We start from the raw sequence: 7,568 nt of genomic DNA, 5'->3' as shown, positions 1-7,568 counted from the left end.
GATTAGGGCAGTGGTATTTCAGAGAAGGGCGACTACTGACAGTCATGTGGGTGTGGGAGATAAGAGGACGTATATTATTTAAAAACAGCAAAAAACAGATAGTAAATTATGATATAGTAATAAAGAGAGGGGAGTACGAAAAAAATCACAGGATTGCAAGTCAAGAAGTCTCTGTGTGTGATCCTAGTCAACTTGCTTTAACTTCTGGTGCCTGCTTCATCCCCATCCTAATTCTCCCTGTCTTCATATTTCTTTTTCAATTAGCAATAATTGCACCTCAGATAAACCTCATTGGCTATGTTCTGCCACTGCACAAAGCTTTCTCTCTCTCTTTTTTTTTTTTTTGGAGATGATTTCAGTAGGCTTCTAATTTGGTCTCCTAGTCACAATTGCCAGTTGCTCCTTAAACTAAGCCACTCTGCAACTAGAAATCACCTTGTTAAAACTTAAAACTTTAATCATGCCAGGCACAGTAGTTCACGTCTGTAATCCCAGCACTTTGGGAGGCCCAGGCGGGTGGATCATCTGAGGTCAGGAATTCGAGACCAGTCTGGCCAACATGGTGAAACCACCGCTCTACAAAAATACAAAAATTAGCTGGGTGTAGTGGCAGGTGCCTGTAAGTCCCAGCTACTGGGGAAGGCTAAAGTAGAATTGTTTGAACCCGGGAGGTGGAGGTTGCAGTGAGCTGAGATCACACCACTGTACTCAAGCCTGGGTGACAGAGCAATATCTCAAAAAAACAAATAAACAAACAAACAAGAGCAAAAAAACTTTAACCAGATTTCTGAACAAATTTTCCCACTGGCAAGATCTGAGGACTTCCCTGTTGCTGAGGGACAAACTCCTTAGCATGACCTGCAGCTACAAGATCGCCTGTCCCCAAAGACTGACACCTCACGCCCTCATCGCCACCCTTCCGCACACTTTCAGCACTAGGTTGCTTTTTCCTTATTTCTGCCCATGCACTCGCCCCGCCTCCCTGCCAGCCTCCTTACACTGCTTTTCCTTCTGGTCAGCCCCTAGAATACCCTTTCTCTCCTCCTCCAGCTGGCAAGCTTGTACATATTCATCGTTCTACATTTAGCTCGGTGACACTTTTTCAAGGCAGTCTTTCCTACTCTTTGGATGGAGTTGGCACTTCCCTAATAGTTCTGGACTAAGTACATCTAGGTTGCAGTGGCATTTATCTTTTGACGACCCTCCTGGAATTTCCCAGCCAAATGGGTGAGAAACACTGTTACTGGCAGGTCTGGGCTTCAAAGTTAATTCTCCTCTTGTTCTCATTGGAGGTAGAATGGATCAGTCAGTCATATTCTTGTGCTATTCTCTTTCCATGAATGTGTATAAACAAGATGAATTAGTGGGAAGGCTCACATTTCACTATAGAGGACAGTCATCCTCTTTCCTACTTGTAGGTTCTGAAACATTTCTTCCTGGAAGCCTACCTATTTGTCCCACCGCGGTGAATTAAAGCAAAAACGTTGGGCTGATACCATTACTCATTTGAAAGATACTTCAAGACTGTCCCTTCATCATCTCAGCCCACAAACCAGTAAAATCTCCCTTGAATACATTCAACAGAGTTTCTTATTGAGCAAAGAGCTTGAATAGGCACAATCATGGAGGAGTCATGAAACCAGGAAAAAATAAATAGTGGAGCCAGATCGACTTTAAGTGGCATAATGCTCTGTTTCTGCAGGATTTTCCACCTCCACTCCTTAATCTCATTTTAATCTCTATTGCAGTCATTAGATTCTAATACCATACATAAGGCCCAGCAACCTGTTTTGTTGCTGTGGTTTTATGCTAAGTGGATGATGTGGCGTCAGGTTTGGGAAATGTGAGCAGTTTCATCCAAAATTCTTCCTCTGCCCGAACTCCTACCCCCACCTCCCAAGCGGGTCCATGATTGTTTTCGATCCTTTTCGGGCTCAATAAACTCCACATTCCCTAGCAAGTGAGCAATGGAAAAATGATGATCCTTGCTGTCTGAACTGGAAACACAGGCATAACATGGTTAAAGGGAGTTCCCCTTGACTTCTGAGGCAAATGAGAGAGGAGCTGGAAAAGTGCCTGATGCAAGTGATTAGATCAAAGGGAATTCTTTGTCCCATGTCAGGTGGTGTTCCACATAATGCACACCTTGCAGTGCACAAAGTTAATAAGTGCTGTGGCCATCTATAGCTGTTCCTCCTCAAGGCCACCTCCTAATAGCAATAAATTGTGAGATGGACCTTCTCACAGCTTATTAAGACCTTTTATCTTAGCCTCTTTGTTTTTCAAAATCTTTCTGTGGCAATTCAATAAAATTACAACTCAGCTGTCCCTTTGTAATTACACCAGGAAAGGTTTGTGAACTAATTATTTCATGTATTCAAGCAGCAGAAGGGTAATTTATCAGGATGACAACATTGGGCAATGGTTCCTAAATCTGACAAGTATCCAACTCCAGGTGTGCTCTTGCTGTGTCAGGACTCCCTGCTCGACCCTAGGCCTCCAGATCTCTAAAGGGATGGGATATTACAGGCTATTTTTTAAAAGTTACCCTTGCCGGTACATGATTAGTTCTGTTTCAGAAAGACTTGTCTAGTGCCCTCTTGAAGGGCTTCTTAACATCAGTCTCCCCTTGAGAGGCTGTAAAAAGTGCAGATTTTATGTCCAACTCCAAAGGATTCTAATTGCTGGTTGGTGTCTAGAAACAGGCATTTTTAACAAACTGTCCAGGTGCTTCTGAAACAGGTGGCCAGTGTATTTCACTTTAGGGAACCCTACTCCATTCAGGGTTTGGCCAAAGGTGGGCACAGGGGGAAATAATATCACACATTTTTGAGGCTCAGCTGTTGTCTCTTCAAGGCCAGTTTCAAAGCAGACCTCCAAACATTGCATCTACTTGCGACTAGACACACCAGTGCCAGAGAGAGAATGAGGATGGGGAAGACGACTGTGGGGTCAGGGCTAGGCTCTTCCTCTAAGGGAGGAGGCCACCCCTCATATTGTCTTATGCCCAATTTCTGCCTCCAAAGAAAGAAGTAAAAACTAAAAGGCAGAAATGAAAGCCACAGGCAGACAGCCCAGCGCCACACCCTGGGCCTGGTAGTTAAAGATCGACCCCTGACCTAATTGGTTCTGTTATCTATAGATTACAGACATTGTATAGAAATGCACTGTGAAAATCCCTATCTTGTTTTGTTCCGATCTAATTACCGGTGCACACAGCCCCCAGTCACGTACTCCCTGCTTGCTCAATCAGTCGTGACCCTCTCACGTGCACCCCCTTTGAGTTGTGAGCCCTTAAAAGGGACAGCAATTGCTCACTTGGGGAGCTAGGCTCTTGAGACTGAAGTCTTGTCGATGCCCCCGGCCGAATAAACGCCTTCCTTCTGTAACTTGGTATCTGAGGAGTTTTGTCTGCCGCTCGTCCTGCTACACCTGGTGTATCTTGCTGTTTAAAGGCACATAACCAGGCAGACATTCATGCCCGCCCGCCTCATCTGCTGTAACAACTCCTCACCAACCTTGCCTGCAATGTCTTCCTGGCTTACATCCCTCCCTTTCCCCAATTTGATTTCAGCTCCAACTTTTATATTGCCACTAGAATTATTTTCATAAAAGGTAACTTTTGTTTCTCCAGGTCTTAACACTCTGCAAGCATACACAATAATTTTTCCCGACCAAAACCAGACTCCACTGGAAAGGATTTCAGGCCATTTGTCATTTGGCCTCTGGTACATTTCCAGCTTTATCTTCTGTGCTGATTCAAATAGCACGAACAAATGCCTCTGCCTGCAACGTGCTTTCCATGACTGTTTGGGAGACTCTTCAACTTTCAACCTTAAACTAAAGCATGATTCATCATGTGAAAGCGTCTATGACCTGTCCAAGGAGAATTACTCTTCTCTTTGAATCCTGCACATACATGTGCCATAGCTCCTATTACTCTATATTATATTTATTTATTTTAAAGTCTATTCAGCACAAAAGACTGCAACCATGTTTCAATATTATTATTTTATCTTAATGTTTATTCACATTAATATTAATACTTATTAATGAGTAAAAGTAGTAATAGGAGCTATTCAATGATTGCTAATTACTGTGGCAAGCTTCTATGCTTTATGAGTTATGTGAATTATGCCACTTAATCCTTTTGCCATGTTAAGAAATAGGTTCCACCCATAAAAAACTGCCAGTTAATGTTAGACAAAAGGTCTGACTTCAGAGTAGGCACTTTATATTCAGTAGGCTCTTAGTAAACATTTGTTGAATGAACAAATTATTGGTATATAAATAAATGAATGAATAAATGATGCCAAGTTTTCAGAAGGTTGTTAAGTAAAAAGTTATGGCTGTTGCTACTAGCAAATGACCTGCAGGGGGTTTTTGGGCAGTATTTCTATTGGCAGAGAGAGCAAAAAGGAGGTACTAAAAGTGGTTTTTTTTTTCTGTCTGAAAATTGCTTCTTCAACAATGAGGCTCACAAAGAAAACTAGAAGATAGATATGGAAATAAAATTCATGTGTAAAGAAATACACCGGAAAAAAATGACCTTAAAAGTTAAGTCAGGGGAGGGAGGGTGGGACTATGCATGGTATTTTGACCTGTTTATGCCCTGATCACTCAGTGTCTCCCTCCCTATGGCTGAAGCCACTCCACCCTTTCCGGAGTCTTAGCCTTGCCTCCACTTCTGGAACAAACCCTGTCCTGGGAAAGCCCAAGTTTGACTGAGTCCTTGCTTAGAGACAGCATCACCTTGCCCTCTGATCTTGCAGCCCGGGCTCTAAGGCATTAATGTCCCAGTTCTAGTAATTGAGCTTTCTTCTTGTTTTTGGGACCCGGTGCCTATTTTGTGCAATAGATCCAGGGTGAAGTTGCTGTGTTACCCCAGTGGCTGGCCTCATGTTGTTAATCAGACTCCTGGTCAAGTCCCAAGTGTGCCTTGTCCTAGAGATCCTGCTACCTCCATAAGAGGCCCACCCGACAGTGTCTGCTCACCTGGATCTCCGAATGTGCTTGGCGCTCTAGTAAAGGTACCACATCTGGCACATCAGCTTAGATTAGCGAGTTCATCTGGTTAAGTTGATGGTAGTTTGTCACCATCTGCCATGATCTATTTAGTTTTTTTCAGGGCCTAGACAGGTAAATGGAATAGGAATACGATAAAGACCACAATCTCTGCATTCTTAAAGTCTTTGATGGTGATGCTAATATCTACAATCTTTTTAGGAATACAGTATTATTTATGATTTACCATCTTGGCTGCTGTGGAGGCTGGGGCAGAGAAAATAGCCGAAGGCCCAAGAAACAACAACAAGAAAATCTAAGTAGATGCTTAAATGTGTCCAGTACAGAGGGTGAATATTATAACTGCTAACAAAGTATACATCAGACTATAATTTAGGAAAAATAGAAAGACACTAAGAAAATAAGGTTTCAGTATGGAAGAGAACATAAAAAGTTAACTCTGTTTTGAAGCTGGTTGACTCAGAATCCGTGTGACTTTGAACAAGCCATATAACATACTGGGACCCTATTTTCTCATCCATAAAATAAAGAAAATTCGTTGGAGGTCAATAACAGCAGCATAATTCCATGATTTTTAAAATTATTTTTTCGGTGTCATTATAAAATCTGTGTAATTAAAGGAATCTAGGGGAAGAGTAAAAAGTAGTACATTTATAAAACAACAATATACTTTACACTTCATGAAAGAAAAATAACATTTTGGAAAAATTAACTTAAAATATCAAAAAGTAAAGCCTAAATACTATGTGTAAAATTATCACATACCTTCTTCCATATATTTAAATGTTTTCATTTGCACTTCCAAATCATATTATTAGACAAGTATCTAACAATTAAATAGTGTACTTTTAAAAAGATATGTTCACTGAGGTTTTATGTTCCAGATATTTCTGTGGCTTTGAAATAATTGTGTTATACTCTGCATTACTATTTCTGTGGTAAGGGTTATTTTAAAATAAAGCCAATACAGTTACTTAAGTAAAAAAAAAACATGAATATGGGAACTGAGAGTGTGTCATGGACTTGATTTAATAGTCCATGTTCTGGAGTTCAGAGGAACTCAGAAGTATGTCAAAGGGCAAGGGGAAAAAAAAAGCCATCCAGAAAGAAGTGAGGACAATGTCCCTTGGTCTGATTTGTGAGAAAGTACAAATTACATTTGCAGAGTTTGGCAAGACAACTAGGAAAAAGAGCAAGAGCTGGAATAACTGCTTCCACGTTCCAGGGCAATCAGAAATCAAAACTCCAGAGGGACCTGGATAAAGGAAAATTTCACTTTGGAATTACTGGGAATGTTTAAGCTCATAGTCTTGCCTGAGAATCTTATTAAAAGGATTCTGATTCTTTCCTTTGGTTATACTAGAAAAGGAAAAGAAACACAGTCTTTAAAACTTGGACATGTTAGGGCAAATAAAAAACCATTTCCAATTAGATGTTTTCCCTAAGCCTGAACTCCTTTCTTTCGGAATTTAAGAAATAAATAATTAAGACAATTTTAAAGAATATAAGCATATTCCAGGGAATATCTTGGAGCAGCAGCAATGCAAATATTAAAAATGTAGTTAAACTTCAATGATTATATGAAAAAGCACAGGCTTCAATGTACAAACAAACTTACAACCTCCACAATTTTTTTGCCAAAACATTAAATTATTTCCCCAGAAAAAAAAGACATAAGAGAAATCCTTGAAAAAAATCAATTCATGTCAAAGTAATGCATGATTCTTTACACACACACGCAGTGTTAACCTATTCAGAAATAATCAAGGGGTTCTCTTTATTTGCACTAGGTGAAACTGTTGTTACCTAGAATTTTCATTCATTATTATTTAACACTAGTAACTATCAGCAGAGATTTTAAAAGAAGTTTTTAAGCATTTGTATTCCTCGATATACCTCTGAAGAATGACTGATATTTTTGTTTGGGCAAACCAAATTATTCTTGGTCGAATTCCTTGCTCTCTGCAATACTCTCCAATACTCTGATTGGAGTATTGCTCCAATACCTTGCTCTCCAATACTCTGATTGGAGGCAGCTTCATGATGCACAGAGCCATGGGAGGGTTATGAAAAGGACAGATGGTCCCAAAGGTACACTCTTTGTCATGGAAATCATAATGTTAGGAAACACAATCAACAGTTTCCTCAAGGTTAAATCAGTTTTTATGCTGGGTTTTTCTCTGTTGATTTCCATGTTTAAGGAAGTTCTGTACTATTTAAATGTGCCTTTAATTGTTGTATATTTATTGCAAATTAGCTCTTAATTTGATTAGGCTACCTAGTTCCCTGACTGATAAACCTGTTCCTACAACACAGTCTTTAGTACATGTAGGAGACTCTCTAATAAAATACACTTCAGAGAATCAGCATTAAAAGAGAATTAAAATCACAAGGTCTTTTTATCTCAGAAAAAAATTTAATATTTTAAACCTGTTTCCTATACCTGCTATGAGAAAACAATCATCTGCCTTGAGAGCTATGCAAATTCTCAAGCACCCTTTGGAAGATCTGGTTTTTTGGGTTTTTTTGTTTTGTTTTTCTGA

Source organism: Rhinopithecus roxellana, chromosome 9 (assembly GCF_007565055.1).
Source record: "Rhinopithecus roxellana isolate Shanxi Qingling chromosome 9, ASM756505v1, whole genome shotgun sequence".
Taxonomy (NCBI): domain Eukaryota; kingdom Metazoa; phylum Chordata; class Mammalia; order Primates; family Cercopithecidae; genus Rhinopithecus; species Rhinopithecus roxellana.
Note: the sequence above shows the minus strand (reverse complement) of the source record.